Below are 19,411 nucleotides of genomic sequence, written 5' to 3'. Positions count from 1 at the left end.
AAATAAAAAGTGAGATGAAAAATAATTAAATAAAAATATTAAGGCAATAGACATTAATTTTAATTTTGAAATCCGAAAACATTTAAGTGCACCATGTAAATTTTTTTTTACCTTTTTGATTATTGATTTCTTAAAAATAAACTTTTGATTTGGTTTTTAAAATATTCCATGCAGTTTTGCCAAGAATAAATTATACATCCTATTATTAATACTCATTCTGAAATATTCATTCTAATTAGTCAGGCATTATTTTTTAGACAAATTAAAAAAAATTAGAATTGATTTGATAGATCTCATAGTTTTAATGCTTAATAGTTTTAATGCTTTTACTCATAAAATATTTATGAGTAAAAGATAAGTTAAGAATTGTATATTTCATGAATTAAACCCTCCTTTCTTTTAAACAATATTTTCTAATGACTTTTTTATTGTATTTCTAGATTGCTATCTAGACTTGTCTAGATAGCAATGATTTTATGACTGTGACTTGTACCATATTATGCAACTGATGTTGCATAAAGTGGTATAAGTCATAAAATTGTACTTTCTACATATGAAACTTTTATAAATTTTCAAACTGATAAAGAAACTACTTTTGTACATTAATAACTACTATAATATTAGTCACTCTTTACAATGTAAAAATACTTGAGTGTACTTAAGTTTATCCCCTTTTTGCTCCATTATCCTTATAGAGATGCAATGTGAAATTCATTGATATCTTAATATCATTTTCATAGTATAATTTAGAAATCATAATCCTTTTTATACTATGCTGCTCCACTAATGTGGAAGTGAAGTGTTCTGAATTTTCATTTGCAGCTGAATAAAGACTTTAAAATGCACAAAATTAAACGAATGTCAATCAATATTCTACAGCGTCTGGGATTTCCTTTACATCGTTGAGAACCTATGAGATAATAGCATCACATGAAACAATCAAACATTAGCCTAAAGTTAAGATAAATAACAGAAAATGGTAACCCATTACGAGCAACCTTTCGGGCAATTAAGCAACTTCGAACTGCGAAATTCCCAGTAGAGTAGAGGATAGAGTTGAGGTTCCACCTACGGTGCGGCATATTTTTCTAACGTGTGATATCTGCTTAAGAAACTAATAAGTTTAGGGTGATTCCACAGTATTGTGCATGTTGCGGACATGACATTTACAAAGTTTAATTACTCATAATTAAATAAAAAATTGAGCTAGGTAACTGGTATCTGTCTCATAATATTCAGGAGACATGTCATCTATTAACCCAATGCATATTTAAAAATAGAAATGAATTTAAATAGCTTTAAAATAAAAATTTGAAGCGTTGCGGACATGACGCAGAAAAAGATGGTTTTTAGAATGTTTTTCTACATTTACCAAAATCTCTGAATTTTATGAAATAAATTACAACTTTTTTTTAGGTAACATTTCAATGTATATTTATATAAAAGAAATTACAAGAATTTTGAAGACATAAAATTAATTTAATTGCAAATTACGAAATTAAAAACAATATGTACGTTGCGGACATGACAGAAAGTTTTTCATTATAAATAACCTTCTTGATAATGTCATATATCATTGGAATATTATATATTTCTTTTGTTAAATAAAATATTGAGTGAATCAGGATTGTTAAATAATTTTTCTTTTAATATTTTAAATTTTTGAACTTTATAAAAAAAAAATTTATTATAAAATTAATTAGTTAAGAATTTAGTTAAAAGATGTCTAAAGAATCACATTACAATTTATTTATTATATTATTTATCTTTAAAGCTAGTTCTGAATTGTATGAAAAAAACTGTGCAGAATGATCAGGTGAAGGATCGCATGGCAAAGGGCATAAGTATAAGTCGATTGAAATTGTTTCAAATTGCGGTTTTTCCAAACAATTAAACTTGTTTATAGCTACGAGTTTGAAGTGGTGTTTAAGTGTAATATTTTTCTTGCTTGTAGAGATTATTTCGCCTGGCCTCCAATAGTTATCAAACAATATGGCTATCCACGGTCCTTCTTCTAAAACTGTAACTGGTGTTAAAGCTTGTTGTTGTGAAGCTACGGCAAGATTTGAAGGCAGTTTAGTAAATATTTCAGCTAGGTGCATAATTGAGGGACTAGAGAAAGGAGAATTTAAAGAAAATTCAACTGAATTAAGTGTTATAATAATCTCGTATTTGAGATCGATTTGCAGAGACTGTAACATTCTTTCAACATTGATGCCTCATGATCGACAGTGTCTTTGCTTACATACATAATTTTTATATTCCCACCTGAAATTTTACAAGCCACTTCAAAAAACGATTTTGCGTCAGCGGCAACTTCTCTGCCTTGCAATACAGCTCTCCAAACTACATTTTTGATAGTGCCACTTATTCTATCAACGGCACCTTTCCCATGAGCTGTTTCGAAGATTGACCAGTCCGCATCAATGTTGAAATCTTCTTTGTGACAAGTCAAATTTTCAAACATAAATCGATTTTTGAATTGACTGGCAGCTCCATCAAACCATAATGTACTTTTTTTTGTTCCATTAGATGAGATAAATTTTTTTATTAAAAACTTGCAAGCTATCTTTATTGTGTGAATGGTCATCAGAGATAATGGCATAGGACTGATGGTTTTAAGAATTATTTCTACCATCCTTGAAATATGTTACACAAGTGTACACTCTTGATTTCTCGATCGTGTTTTACCGTATAGTTCTCAGTAAAGTCAATATGCATTATGATTTCATTCTCTGAAAGATTTTCTTTTAAATGACGAAATTCAAAATGTTGTTTGTAAACATTATAGATGTGTCGTGCAAATTATTGCAGCTGATATCCTATTTCTTCTTTTCCACTACCTAAATCAGTAACGATTTCTTTTTTAACTGTGAAACCTGGTTCATTTTGTTGCCACTGATGAAATTTGACGATGTTGTCTAAATTTTTTCATCTATATATTTTTCGACACTGCAATCGTGACAGGACCTGTCTATGCAGTCGATATGTTCATCATCAAAATTAAACACACTTTCTTTTGCAATTGTTTCCGAATTTTTCAGAAGATCAGGACGGAGAGCTCCGATTCCTGAAAGAATCATAGAAATGTTTTCGTGATATATATACATACAGACTTCTTGGTCTTTCGTTCCAGGTGGAAGAACATACTTAGGACGAAGCTCATGAAATTAAGTTTTCCCAATATTTAAATCAGAATTTTCTTTCAAAAATAACTCATACGCTTCTCGAATGCTCATCAGTAAATAACGCTTTTGATGTATTTCTCTTCCTTTAGGTGTCTTTATGGATATCACTTCCTTTTTTCCTGGGCACATACAGCTGTCATCTCTAACAAAAAATTTTTTTACTTTTATTTCAGTTTCCGCTGGTAATTTATCACTCCTTGTTTTTCGAATATTAGTCAATTCTGTCTTCATCTTTCAATTTTGGTCTTCTCAGTCTGGACCTTTCTGCACTTGTTAATGGCATTAGAAATTTTATAGTTTTACCAACTTAGTTTAGAATTCTATAATCTATTTCAAGTTTCATAAATTTTAATTAATTATATAATAATCAAATAAATCAGCTAGTAAAAATTAAAAACTTTAATAGAAAAATTTAATTTAATAGAAAACATCTGCATATAAACAAGTGCTAAAACTAAATAATTTTGAAAATAATGTTCTATTTTAAACTATGTTCTATTCTAATTAATATTCTATTAACTGTTTTGTTGCCATTATTACTAACATAATTTAGAGCAAATAAAAATGTTGCCGTAATTCAAATGTTTAAATTTAAAAAAATATATTTTTTAATAAATGTAGAAATTAAACATGTTTCAAACAAAGTAATTGGTCAGTGTAATTGGTGATTAAGAAAATAAATGGCAACAAAGCAAATTTTATAAGTTTCATAGTTTGTGATAGGAATTTCAAGCTTAAATGCTAAATAAAAGTAATCAAAATTGTATTTTGCAACTTGTCATGTCTGCAACGTTGCGGACATGACCAATTTGAAAATTCTTTAAAAAATATTAAGTAAAAAAAATTTTAATTTTTTAAAAATTACAATAATGCAACACTGCAAATAGTCGAAAGAAATCCAATTTTTAAGAAAATAAATCTTTTAACTACTTTGTTTTAATAAAACTTTTCAAAAAAATCATTAAAAAGCAAAATTGTTCTATTATAAGTACCCTATATTTAAATACTGAAATTAAAAATAACGTTTTTACAGTCATTCATTATGCAAATCCAATATATCTGTTAAAATATCATGTTTAATTACAAATATTAAATGCTGCAACTGCAATTTTAATTTTTTTCCTCTCCGTCATGTCCGCAACTTTTTGACCTAATTTTTTCACATTTTATGCAATTGAAAGAATTTGCATCATTATTTAAAAAAAAACTAATTTAATATTCATAAAATACATTTAATGACCTTAAATTTGATATGTGATTTATTAAATTTATTGGAAAAATTTTTTTAAGCATACCAGGCTACAAATAGTGTGGAATCACCCTTTAAGTAATATGTCTAAAAAGGCTCTTACCCGGCATATAAATCTAGAAAACATATAAAATTGTAATTAGGAAAAATCTAATGAAATAGAGATGCTTGTATCTAAAAAGTAACAGAAACTAGAAAAGAATAATAGAAGATTAACGTCAAATCTGACATCATAAAATTTTATATCTGTAAATAAACAAATTTAAAATTTATTAGATAAAGAGCAATTAGTTAAACTGTTATGTGCATTAGGGTGTCCTTTGTTTTTTAAACCTTTTTACCCCTACGTTTGTTCCAATACTAAAACCATAAAAAATTGAGGAAGTTCTGATTATTGTAAGTAATCGTCATTTACATAAATGAATATATACGATCTAAAATATATTATTTCATTGTATCCCCTTTACTTATGCAACAGGTAGCTCCTTTACTTCAGTTTATATTCACAACGCATATAGACGTTTCTTCATAATTTCAACGTGGTGTAAATATTGTATAACGAGTTTTCAATTCAAAAGGTATCGACTGATTTTAAAGAAGCCTACATATAGATTAAAAATTATGATGGAACCTGAATATTTGCCAAACGTTTATCAATGATCTGTTAAATCACCAGCAGGATCAAATGATCTAGAACAGGGGCTTCCAACAGGCGGCCCGCGAACTAAAATATATTAGTTGTAATTTTTTTACGGACAATTTTTGTAAAAAATCTATATGAGTTTAAAATACTTTTCTCGTTAATAAAAACCTAATTTCTTCGTTTCTGTGAAATGTAACATACCAACGGTGCAGAGAAATTTATTTTTCAGGTTTTGCATCCAAGAAAATATTCATTCAAATACACAAATAATTGTGTATGTTGCTCTTTCTTTTTTTGTTAATGTAACTTACCATGTGCGTATCAGAAATTTTCTCGAAGAAATTCTCATATTTAACTTTTTGAAACCACTCATTTTGGACTAAAATATTTTCACACACATTTGTAAGTTTTAAATATCTATTCTCCAATGGTTGCAGCAAACAAACCTCAATTTTCTCATTAAATATTTTGTGTGCTACTATGTAAGTTTTAATACCTTAACAATTAGATATCTGTTGCACATTAATTGTTTAATACATGGTGCACATTAAGTTATTGTAGCCCGAATTTTTATTATTTATTTAATATTTTTAAAAATCCACTTCTTATTTTAATTTGTAATTCAATACTTTTGTTTCGTACAACTTGGAAAAACTCTGACAGTAATATTTAATGTTCCTTCAAACATAAAAGAGTCTTACAAAAAAATTTGATAAAGTTGCGGCCCGCCATATGATTTGCGCTTTTAATTGTGGCCCCCGGCCTCATGCAAATTGGAAACCCCTGATCTAGAACATCTCGTGATTGTTAGATGATTCATATTTTGACTATATAGAGAGGAAATTGATGAAAGTTTTGTAAACAGGAATAGATTTGTTAAGTTGAAAGGTGTGAGTTTGTGCCTCTGGGAAAAGTCCCTAATTTTATAAATATAATAGGCTTTTTATTGTAGGTCACTTTCAGACAGACTTAATTCAGCATGTGGTATAACCCTTTATATAATTCAAATAAAAATTTTATACTATTAAATAAAGTGAATAATAAGGATGATATTTGCATTAAAATAAATTATGTGGCTCTATTATTTTAGAAAATATAAGTGGGACATATGCGTCCCATGACTATTATTTTTGTGTATTGCAATGTGGGACATATATATCCCACTGATAGTTATAAGAACAATTGTAGCAAATAATATGAAATGCAACATGTATTTATTTTTGAAAATATAAAAGGAAATTATAAAAATTGATAAAAGTAATAATGAAAGATATTGAAATTAATAAATACACTTTGTAATTAATATATATTTAAAAAAAAATAATAATAAATAAAAATAAATTTCACGATCAAAATAGTAATAAAAAAAATTTCTTGGATTTACATTTAATCATTGAATTTTATTTATGAAATGCAGAAAAACAACCCACACACAAAGGTACTTGGCATAATTTACACGCATATGCCGTTCTTTTTTTCAACTTTAGTACTTGAACACCAACAGCACCGTCTACGGGTTACACTTTTCACGGGATGATGATTATTACCAGTATATCGAATTTTGTCTGGAATGGAGATCATTCCATGCATAGAATTTCTTCCTTTTTTTTTCATATTCCAAAACACTGTTTTTTTCTTCTTCGAGAAGTTTGTCCTGCAATTAATTGCCTCCCGAGTAGCAATCTAAAGGTCAAATATGACATAGAACTTTCTGAGGAATATTGTATAAACGCACTTACGATTGCAGCATCTAGCATGAAATAAAACAAACGTAGCCACAATTTTTTTGATCTTCTATCAACAATATATGCATTCCTCTTTTGATCAAATTTATCAACGGCATTCATACGTAGATTATAATCAACAATAGCTTGTGGGCACTGTAAAGAAATTTGTACCATTTGAAAGTTTTCTTTGTATTTCAACACTTTTTGAAGGATCATGGAAATTGGACATAATATGAAAATTTTTGAGTCTTTCCATTGGATCACACATATAGATTCTTTGCCTCGCCACAAATATTCGCCTCTTTTCAATTTATTATCGGTTTTCATTTCTGGTGGAAGATATTTTTGATCTGTTCGAAATGTACCACACGCAAAAACTTGCTTCTCTCTTAAAATTTCAAGTAATTTCACGCTTGTGAAATAATTATCGAAATAAATTTGTGAGTTTGGCGCACAGTCTTTACTCAGTGAAGTCACCACATACTCACCCAGTGTTAATGATTTAGGTCTTGCTTCATCTTTTCCTTGATATATGGAAAATTTTAACAAACATCCAGTACTAGAATCTGCAAGACTCCAAATTTTGTAATCACGTTTATTTTTGGCTTCATTGGCATGTATTGTTTCATACTTGAGCGCCCTTTGAACAATACCATACTTTCATCTACCGCCAAACAACTAGACGGGGTATAAAACTTTGAAAAGTTTTCATTCAGTTTTTCTATCAAAGGCCTAAGCTTGTCATATTCTCGAGACTCACGCTTAAGTGCTTTTATATTGTCACTTATATGTAAACAATTAATTAGTCGACAAAACCGTGAATGTGTCATTACCCGAGATATTTCATCATTATAAAAAAATTTATCTGAACTCCAATACAAGTAATACTGTGGCAAGGGATGCACACTCATCAAAATTAGCATTCCAAGAAATGCTTTGATTTCTTCAACAGATGTGTCTATCCAGTTGAACTGACACACTTTTTTTGCATAAAGATTAGTTTCAGAAACAATAGTATTAAAAAGAGCATCATCAAAATATAAATAAAATATATCCACAGGTTTCGTATCAAAGTTTACTGTTGAATACTTTTCTGGAAAAAAATTCAAGATTTGGTATGTTAGAAAGAAGATCAGAGGTCCATGGCACAACTATCACAGATTCATCCACACAAGCTTTTTAATTTGATTTTTTCTTTTTTATATATTTTTTTCCTTTTTTTAGAAACTTTTGAAGTACTTGGATCACACACAATACTTTCTTCAGATTTGCTACCTTTCAAATCTGGATCCACATTTTCGTCTAAGACAGGGGTCTCCAAACTACGGCCCGAGGGCCACATCCGGCCCGCGGACAGATTTTGTCCGGCCCGCGGAGAGCTAGCATACTTGATAACTCCTTTTAGAGAACATATTTTTTTATAGCAAATTAAATTTAGTTTACTGAAGTGTTCTAATTTTATGTTGAATAATTATTAATATGACATGTACATTGATATGGTCATGGGCTAATTACTCATAACATTGTTGTAGGCTTATTGTTATTGTTTTTGTGATAAGTTGGATAAAGAAACACAGAATTATAATGAGTAAAAACATGTATAATATGCAGAAAATTTAACTTCAGTATATAATAACTAACAAATTATTGAAATGAATCCAACTAACATTTTATACATTTTAAATAAAAACATAACTTATAACAAGCATAATGACATATGAAATACTAATGAGATTTATGTAGGGGAGAGTCGGGTAGCCCCGCCCACTGTCCATTTCAGATGTATAGAATATTTTTTCAAGTCAATGGGCCATTGGACATTAATTGTTATATTATAAAAAGATTATTTTCAAAGTTTCAAGTATTTATGCAGCTGGTAACATGGTAAACAATAGTTTTGAAAATATGTTGAATACAGCAGTCATGAAATTAAGAAAAATTGGTTGAATGTTTCGATTAAACTTCATTTTAATACTAAAAAAATAATTTTTTTCTATTCTATACATACAGCATTAACTCTTTCGCTACCGGAACGCCCCGTAAGCTAGACTACCGAAAACGCCCGAAGTGCCCGTGAAACGAGTTAGAGATTCTACCCCCTTTTCGAAAAATAACACACAATGGGGGAAGTGTGGCAGTAATCGTCCTTGAAGTTTATTTACAAAAAGGGAAGAAAGCAGAGGGATTTTTCAACAAAAGTTTTGTTTTATATCATTCCGCTTTTGTAAAGTTGTTTTCTCCTGTTTATTTATATATATATATATATATGTAAATGCCTTGGTTACCATTAACTAATTCAATCAACCATATAATCAATAACAATAACAATAGTATTTATTCCTCAATAATAACATGAGTCACATAGACTCTAACCACTTAGGTTCAAACCACACAGGTTTCAGGTTTTACCTAAAAACAACCAGTTTCACTTAGAAACTACACATCAACTGACTAACTCTCTTCATTTACATCGAGAAAGTTCCAATACATTCCTGTTCCTGAGAGCGACATCTGGCGGGATAACATAGAGGCTGTTGTCTCGCTTATTACATTCTCGGCCATTTTGACGGGTTTCGTCCTCGAAACAGAATGACTAAAAAAAATCTGAAAAGAGAAAAAAAAACAAAGCAGTATACAAAACAAACATAACAAATACATAGCAGATTTTTGAAGGCAAAAAATCAAAGCTGCATCGTTCCATTAGTAAATATGCACTAATTTGTCCATGGCTTCATATAGTCTACAGCAGTGGTTGTTAAGTTAGGACCTTCATGTTGCCCAACTTTTTCTACTTCGTATCGGTCATTGGATTTCACTTTAACAATCTTGTAAGGACCATGAAACTTGGGACGCAATTTTAAACCAGTTCCAAATTGTGTTCTTTGAATCGCCACTAAGTCATCTTTTCTGTACTTGCGGGGTTGTTTACATTTTCTGTTGTGGGTTGATTTATTCTGCTGTTGAATTTCCATAATTCGTCGCTGTGCATCACTTCTAAGATCTTCTCGTTGTTTCATAAAGTAGTTTTCATATTCGTCTGTTAGAATTTCTTTAATCCGTAAATCTTCTTTATTTTTCATGGGTATTCCTAACATAAGTTGAAAAGGCGTTTTGTTTGTACTGGTGGAAATTGTACTATTAATAAATCTTTGTACATCGTTTACGTGCTTATACCAGTCCATTGGATTTTCGATGGATAACTTAGTGAGAATAGGGATAAGAGTTTCGTGCAATCTCTCTACTTGGCCATTTCCACGAGGTACTCCGGCAGTAATAAGAATATGTTGAATATCTTCTTCTTGACAATAGTCCTCAAATTCTTTAGACACATATGCACCACCACGGTCTGATATAATTCTGGAAGGATTACCAAAAGTTGTCTGTTGTAACCTCAATTTCTCTAAAGCTGCTTGAGCACTTACATTTTTGACGGGGTAAAGCCATACAAATTTCGAAAAATCATCAATCACAGAAAAAATGTGCTGATATTTCTTTTTTGTTGAAGGCAATGGACCTATAAAGTCAACGTGGTATGTACTTAAAGGTACATCTTCTTTAGGAATCGGGTTTAAGAAACCTTCTTTCTTTCCTCGCTTTCGGTTGCATAGAATACAGTCAACACAGTTTGTTAGGACAGATTGTATTTTCGCTTTTAGACCAGGAATATAATAATTTTGTTTAATAACTTCTTCAGTTTTAGTGAGTGCGTAATGTCCCTTACTATGAACTTCTTTAATGATATCATTTTGCATCGCGTCTGGTATTACTAAAAGATCCCTGCCATTATCGTATCGATAAAGAATGTCATTTTTAATAAAGTGTATATTATCATTTCCATTGGCAATTAATGTTTTAATAGTGTTTATTTGCTCATCCTCTTTTTGGGCAGCTGCTATTTTCATGGTTACCTCATCATGCTGAATTATAAGAGCGACATTTCTGCTTAAGGCATCAACATGCTTCATTTGAGTAGCAGGCCGATGTATCATATCAAAGTGAAACTCCTCAAGATACAAAGCCCACCTCGCAATTTTAGGGATAATTTCTTTTTTACTCATTGTGCTTTGCAAAGCAGCGCAGTCGGTTATAATTTTAAACTTTACACCTAACAAATAGTTTCGAAATTTTTTAAGCGCTTCAACTATAGCAAGAGTTTCTAGCTCATAGCTACTATATTTCTCTTGTTGTTGGGACGTTTTTTTACTAAAATAATGGATAGGATAAAATTTACCATTGTCTGCTTTTTGAAGAAGAACTGCTCCAAAACCAAAGCTACTAGCATCTGTGTGGAGCTCTAATTCAGAATTTTGTCTATATAAATGAAGAACTGGGTCATTCGTTAAGGCTATCTTGAGCTTTTGAAAAGATTCTTTTTGTTCATTATCGAATTTAAAATCAGTATTATTTCTGAGCAAATCACTGAGAGGTTTAGCTATTTTGCTATAATTTGGGATAAATTTACGGAAATATCCTGTTAATCCAAGGAAACTCATTAATTGTTTATGTGTTTTAGGTTCCGGGAAATTTTTAACTGCTAAAGTTTTAGAGGGTGAAGGGCGAATCGTGCCATTTTCAATTATGTAACCGAGACATTCTATGGAACGTTTTAAAAATTGACATTTCTTGAAATTTAATTCCAATCCGTTATCAACAGCTGTTTTTAAAACGCGTTTTAATTTTTGAAAACCTTCCTCATCATTTTTTGCTGGAATGAAAATGTCATCTAAATAAATAACTAAAGTTTTATCTTTAATTAATTCCCTAAAAACATGTAAAATATATCTCTGAAAAACACTGGGACTGTTAGCCAAACCAAATGGTACCCGTAAAAATTCGTATTGGCCATTATGCGTAATAAATGATGTGTATTTACGGCTTTTTTCTTCAATTTCACAATGGTGAAAGGCTGCTTTTAAATCAATAGAAGAAATTACCTGCGCATCGCCTAATTGGTCTAATATGTCCTCCATAAGGGGTAAGGGAAATCGATCTCGAACAATTTTTTTATTTAATTTCCTATAATCGATGCAAACTCGCGTGGAATTATCTTTCTTTTTGCAAAGAACTATAGGCGCACAAAATTCTGAACAACTTTCACGAATAACACCATCTTTTAACCAAGTGTCTATTTGTTTTTCAACTATTTCCCGCTCTTTAAATGACAAACGACGAGCATGTTGGGAAATGGGAATTTCATCCTTTAAAATAATATTCATTTTAATGTCCGAAAATTTAATCTGAGACGGTTTATAATTATTAATCAAAAGAGTTAAATTTAGCTTTAATTTCTTATTCAGTATATGCGATAAATCGAATTCATTATGATCAATGACATTTGAGATCTGAGTTAAGAAAGAAAAAGCTTCTAAATTATTTGAATATTTATTTGACTGAAGAGTATCCGAAGAATAAAAACAATTTGAAAGTGGAGCGATTTGTTGATCATAAATTAAAGGATCGCATCTGGGCATTACATTAGCCTTGAAAGGAGACGCTGTGACTGAGTTTACAAAAGTTTCAGTTTCATAATTGGGTGAAGCCTTATTACTATTCGAATTTTCCGAAGTCAAAACAGAATCAGAAAAGTGAGAATTTCTTTGATCATAAATTAACATAGGAGTGGGTGAATGTGTTTTATTGCTAACCTTGAACGGAGCAGTGAAAGAAATGTTTGCGTTTTGATTTCCGCTTTGGTGGGGAATAAAATGAATGTTTTTACTTTCGCAAGGAATTATGCGATTTATATTTACTACTTTCGGTATGCTTGAATTTTGAACAGTAAGTTGACCGTTAGAAAAATGAATGTCTAAGCAACTTAAAATATCCATTCCCAAAATAAAATCAAATTGCATGTTTTCTACTACATAAATATTAGCATTTAAAACAAAATTATCAATGCTTACATCCGCATTAAAATATCCAAGGGGGGAAATTTGTTCTGAACTGATACCTGTTACAACAATAGCGGGGGGTTTAAGAGGAATATACCCTAACTTTTGAAAGAGTGAAGGGCTACACATACTAATTTCTGAACCAGTGTCACAAACTGCTGAAATTTCATAATTAAAAATGAATATTTGTTTCAAAATTCTTGTATTTTGAACACTGTGATGAAGTACTTTCTTTTCTGAGCATTCATTGCTTTTATGGCCAGTTTTATTACAATGTCTACATTTAACCACATTTTTATCACAATTTATACTTATATGGCCATACTTATTACAAGAATAACATTTCGTATTCAACAATTTATTTTTGGTAGGGTAAAAACATGATGCATTGATATTGAAAGCTGGAGCTTGAGAGGAGGCTGAGAGATCTTTGTTTTGTTTTGGTGGGAGGTAGTTTTTTTTAAATTTATTATCACTTTTGTTTACTCGGATTCTTGCGGTTTCATATGTTTCTAATTGCTCTATGAAAGGTTTCAGTTCAATGATCTTATGTAAATCATCTATAAAATGATCACGAATTTCCGACGGCAATTTTCGTTTCAATTGATCCACTATCATTAGTTCTTTAAGACTTTTAAAATCTGCAATTTTGATGCCGGTTATCCATTCTTCGAAATAATGTTGTAGTTCATAAGCGAAATCTCGCCAAGAAACATTCTGTTCTTTTTTGTGGTAAATAAATTTTTGTCTAAATTGTTCCGGGGAAAGTTTAAAACGTTTCAATAACAAAGTTTTTACGTAATCATAGTTCGAAGTGGATTCTTCTGGCTCTTGAGCTATAATTTGGACGATACTAAGCGGTAAAAGTCCCATTAAATAAGTAACGAATTCTTTTTTATCTATGTTTATTCTCGTAGCTTGGCGTTCAAACAATAACAAATATGTGCTTATATCTGTTTCATTAGCATCAAAACTTTTGATTAATTTAGATAGATCACTAGATTTAAATGTGTCTGTGGTAGTTACACGAGTTCCATTTTGTTTATTTAAATTATCCGATTTTAATTTCTCAAGTTGAATTTCTTGCGCTAATCTTTCTTTTTCATTAGCTAATCTTTCTTTTTCTAGCCTTTCGGAAACAATTGTTTCTAAGAGGTTTTTCGTTACCTCCTCGTTATATTCTTTCCATGAAGTTATACATTTAATTATTTCTATAATTTTTGCTGCAGGGGGCACATCAACAGTTAATTCCTCAGCTAATTTAATCAAGTCCTCCTTTCTAGCTCTCGACAGAAAAGTCATTATTTTATTCTTTTAAGATACAGAAAAAAAGAAAATTCTGTACTCACATGGCGGGGTAGCTTCTGACACCAAATGTAAATGCCTTGGTTACCATTAACTAATTCAATCAACCATATAATCAATAACAATAACAATAGTATTTATTCCTCAATAATAACATGAGTCACATAGACTCTAACCACTTAGGTTCAAACCACACAGGTTTCAGGTTTTACCTAAAAACAACCAGTTTCACTTAGAAACTACACATCAACTGACTAACTCTCTTCATTTACATCGAGAAAGTTCCAATACATTCCTGTTCCTGAGAGCGACATCTGGCGGGATAACATAGAGGCTGTTGTCTCGCTTATTACATATATATATAAACCAAAATGTATTTTCGCTGTAAAGGTCCTTCGACCGAAAATAATTTTCAATTAAATTAATTTTCAATGATGAGACAGGATGAGTCGGATTTTAATGAATCAGGGGATGAAGATGAATTCGAAGATGTAACACCAACTGAAACTACTGTTGCCCCTAACGACTGAACTTCTTCTGATAATACTTCTCGAGAAAAAGTTAAATGAAACGTTTTATTGTAAAAATAAAATCATATTCTCATAAGCTTAAGAAATATAGTATTTTTTGACTTTTTTGAAAGACAGAGAGAGATGTAGAAACAAATATAAACTCAAAATTAATTAACCTAAATTATTAAGCTGGCTACTTCTTTTTGTCTGAACTTTTTTGATTACTTACGTTGAAAAGAATAAACTGGAGTATTGGAGATAAAGTATTTTTTTTAATCATTAAATAATTTAGTTATTGTGCCTTTAAAAATATATCAATTGTTCAAGATAATAAACAGCTCGAAATTTGCAGTGTTTACAGAAAAAAGAAATGGCAGTAATTTAAAAATATATTATTCTGCAAGATTACTAAATACAATTAATTATAAATCTATTTTTAAATATAAAATAAATAATTAAACATTATTTTATTAGAATTAGATCGTAGGCTTTGATGCCTTACAAAATAGTTTTTATATTTATAACAGTAGGATCCAAGAGAAAAAACTGCTTTGATGGGTACCAAAACTATTATTTGAAATTTGAACTTTATTCTGCATTTGTAGTTCGACAGCTGTAAATCATTCACATTGTCTTGCTGTTTTATGAATGCCTCGCTATTTTCACCTTTTCAATGCTTGTTATTACGTAGGTATTGCACTTGAAGCTGCACCGACCCATTTTTTTTATTAATTGTTAACACCTGGTCTAAAAACACGAATTTTACTATTGTTTTTTTTAATGTGTTGGTGTCAAAACTCTTAAAATAGTTAAATCTCTATGAATTTATTTATTTTCAAGTTTACGCCTTATCTTCTTACAAAAGGGTTTCTTCACAGGAGGATTATCTGTAGTTAACTCTAATTTTTCAGGAACGTATTTTTTCCTTCATAATGAATGTTCTATATTCAGCTGTCAGACCACCCAGATGTGTTACAATTTACTCATTCATTTCTGTAGAAGATAAGCGTTATCAGCATAGCTTCTAAAGGCTATTGTTAAATGAAAATTAACATGTCATATAGTAGATTTTCTCCAATTCTACCTGAAGTTGGGACTGATATCTTTGTCACCAAAATTATGGTGTGGTAGTGTAAGAAATTTCTTTGATATTCCCCTTTTCTTTCAAAGAAATTTCTTGTCACCACACCCATATATACTGCACCATATGTCTATAAACAGATGCCGATTTCCAACTGTTCAGTAAAATGCAGAACAATTTAGTCCCATACTCAAAAAGAAATAATTACAAGTTAAACGTGACAGAAAGATAAATCTTATCCTAGAAGGCATTGTTGAAATAGGAAGTAATTGTGTTCCCTAGCATACGTAAAGAATAGCTGTCTGGCTGATTAACGATGGGGTCGGAGGTTAAAAAATTATGCATTAAATATAGTCATTAAAATTTTTAAAAATGAAATTAAGAAAAATTAATAGTTAGTAAATAAAAATTTAGACATTATATATATATATATATATTTGATAAGCTTTGAAGATATTGTTATATAGTTGAACATTTATTTTGTTTGCTTTAAATCCACTTCTTCAATTTATGATAATTTTCCAATTATTAGATTCTTAATTAAATTACACATAAACTTACTTTTACTATAGCAATTATTTATAGAAATTCAAAAGCAGTTTTATTGTTTTTATTATGAATATAATTTTTTTAGATCAATTTACTTAATTACACATATTTATGAATTTTTATTTTTAACGACAATATTTTAAAAATTCTTGAGAAAAATTATCAAATACTCTTATGAAGAGGACACGTGGAAAAATTACAGCAATAATGGATGTTTCAATAATGAAGAAATGGATGCTTCAAAATATTTTTATATGAATTATGGAAAGACATATACAAAATTTGACATCTATTTTGAGTCGTTTACTTTCAAATAATTTAAAATTAGTTAAACAATTTAGATTGTTTACAAGAACCTTAAAACAAATAATTTTATTAATTATTATACTTTTTAATTTTCAAATTTAAAATTTTTTTTCAATGCACCGAACTGAAATTCACATAAAAATATAGTTTCTAGATAAAATAATTTATTTGTAAAAAAATTGAACTTTTTGATTTTTTAAAATAATATAGAAATATTGTACTTAAAATATTATTGTTAAAACAGTTCTTCAGCATTTTTTTAATTTTTATGCACAAATTTACAAACTCTTTTATGGTACAGCGCTAGAAGGAATATAATTTACAAATGAAAACTTAATTGAAATAAAGTTAATGCTGGCTAAAGCGAAAAATATTTTTTTTACCTTGAGGAGGAATTATAGTTTCTGGGGATAATATTTTTAATGGTTTCAGAGCCTTGTTAAATAATAAGAAAAGTTTCTCTTATTTCATATTGTAAATTGATATAAAATAAGACACACATTTAGGTAGAATAATATTTTAGTACTATCACCAAATTAATTTCTCCTTAATGACTGATGTTAATTTTAAATGCTGGTGTCTAAGAAATTTAAAATTTATTTTTCAATCATTTAAGTTATTAAATTATATTAGTTTCTGTTTTACAACGAAAAAAAAAGGATTTTCTTTGTGCGAGAATATTATTATCAATTTGAATGCTTTATTTAGATTTTGTATAACTGGATTACATGGAATTACATACTTATGCTTCAATATAAATAATAAAATTTAAAAAAAATAAAACCAAAAAAAAATGCAAGCATTTATTAGCATTCTATAAATCTCGTTACGTTAGCGATATTGTTGCTTCTAATTATGTCTTTCTTCCCTTTGAACTCCTATTTTGGGGATATTTCCACAGGTGAATAAAGAGATGATCTGTCATTCGAGAGTAAAACTGGGGGTAGGAAATATTTGCAACTTGTTTTCCTACTTCGGGCGTTTGCGGTATTCTGAGCATGTTGTGGTTTGGAGGGCTCGGTATTTAAAGAGTTAAAGTATGTAGTCTTAAGTTTAATTTTCACAAAGAAAGAAGTTTGTATGTAAAAAATTGTTCGAGTAATTACAAACTTACAAAAAAAATTGGATTTCGGGTAGCCCCTCTCACATGAATGTCAGGTATCACCGCCGAATTTTATTTCGTCGATAAATGTACGGTTGCAAAGATTATTATTTTTTTGCTTCAAATTTTAATGTTATATGCATTTTTAACATCATTAACAACAAATATATGTTTTAATATTATATGAAACATAAATTTATACATTTAAAAATGAAAAATTAAATATTTTTCAAATGTAATTGATATATCCAAATTAAATTTAATATCAAGAAATCATAAATATTATGATAAGCTATTTGCTTAGTTATTTATTTTCACTTATTTGTGAACGAATCAATCTACAGAAGCATTTGAATGCAATCAAAATACAAAGTGAATTTGTAATTTTGTAAGAAGTATTTTATATTAAGTTTATAAGAAGAGATCAACCAAATAAGTTTATATTGAAAAACAACTATTGTTATTAATTATTGTTACTTAAATGAAATTATTTTCGTTAAATATTTAATATAAATATATATTAATATTATAATATATTAATATACATTAATAATGATAAAAAGTATGACATTTGTTGTTATTAAATGACAGAATTCACTAAAAGTATATAAATATGTAATAAATAAAATAATTTTGTGATAAAAATGATAAATGAGGTTTATCTATTGTCAATACATTGGTCATTCTCATTTACACCTGAAAAAATAGCCAATAAACACAATTTTTGTAACTGGGCGGAGCATTTGAAAAGAGCTGAAAAACATGTTTTTTTTAATTTCTATTTTTTTTAAGTTTAACTATTCTTTTTTTTGGTTATTCTTTTTGCATTATTTAATTAGATGATAAAACAATAGAAACATACAAAAATGTTGATTATTACTCAGTATTATACAGAAATATAAGCAATATTTTTTAAGTGAGCGGGGCTACCCGACTCTCCCCTAATTGAGATTTTCCACTGACAATAGTTTGTAGTTGTGGACTAATTTTACTTGCACCAATTATTAAAAGAGATTTAAGATGCTCATCAGTTAATTTAGATCAGTAAACATTTTTTGTGTACTTCATTTTGGAGAAGGTCTTCTCACACAAATAAGTAGTACCAAAAACAGAAAACAGCCCACGATCAAATTTATGCAAATTATCAAATTGTGTCAGTGGAAGACTTATAAAATTCCAGCAAAGATGAGTTTTGATATTTGTTCTTAATTATATCACTGCACTGTAGATCAATCATTTCCATTTGAAGTTCCGGGGCTAGGGTTTCAATGTCAGTATCAAAAGGATTCTGAAACATCTTAATTTGATTCGCAATGGCATCAAAGTCCGAGAAACGAGTATCAAAATTTATTTTCAAAGCACTCAAAGTTTCGATTGCAAAATCGATAGGACACTCAGTCTCAGTGGTGTGGATGAATATTTCACATGTTTTAAAATGTTAAAAACATTTTCTTCGTAGTTGTGATTGAAACAGTATCAATTCCTTCCGGAATGATTAGATATTAGTGTATAAATCAGGAAGATGCTGGTTTTCTCCTTGCAATCTCAAATTCAGTTCGTTCACATGTTTTGTCAAATCAACATAAAATGCTAACTTCCACAGCCATGCGTTGTTTTGTAATTCAGTAAGAGGGCGATGCTTTACATTAAAAAAAAAATTCCATCACTGCTCGAAGTTCAAAAAAAGTGCTGAAATACTTTTCCACAACTAAGCCAACGTACGGCAGTATGATAAGGTAAGTCATTTTCTCCAATCTCTGCAATAAATTGTCGGTGATTCAGCCCAAAAGATCTGATAAAATTAACAGTCGATATGACTGGTTTCAGAACTTCAGACATATCCAAACATTTTCCGCAC

At 29.4% G+C, this 19,411-nt stretch overlaps 1 long non-coding RNA gene across 50 annotated transcripts in view; it reads left to right on the top strand.

The window, feature by feature from the left end:
• The window catches only part of LOC147800827 (uncharacterized), a 58,101-nt gene that overhangs the window by 17,743 nt on the left and 20,947 nt on the right, over positions 1-19,411 (top strand). The gene's annotated exons all lie outside the window — the stretch shown is intronic.

The sequence above is a fragment of the Parasteatoda tepidariorum genome, unplaced genomic scaffold, assembly GCF_982258835.1.
Source record: "Parasteatoda tepidariorum strain Cologne lab strain unplaced genomic scaffold, Ptep-v5.0 scaffold_27, whole genome shotgun sequence".
Taxonomy (NCBI): domain Eukaryota; kingdom Metazoa; phylum Arthropoda; class Arachnida; order Araneae; family Theridiidae; genus Parasteatoda; species Parasteatoda tepidariorum.
The sequence above is the reverse complement of the archived record's forward strand: the minus strand, read 5'-3'. Positions and strand labels throughout refer to the sequence as shown.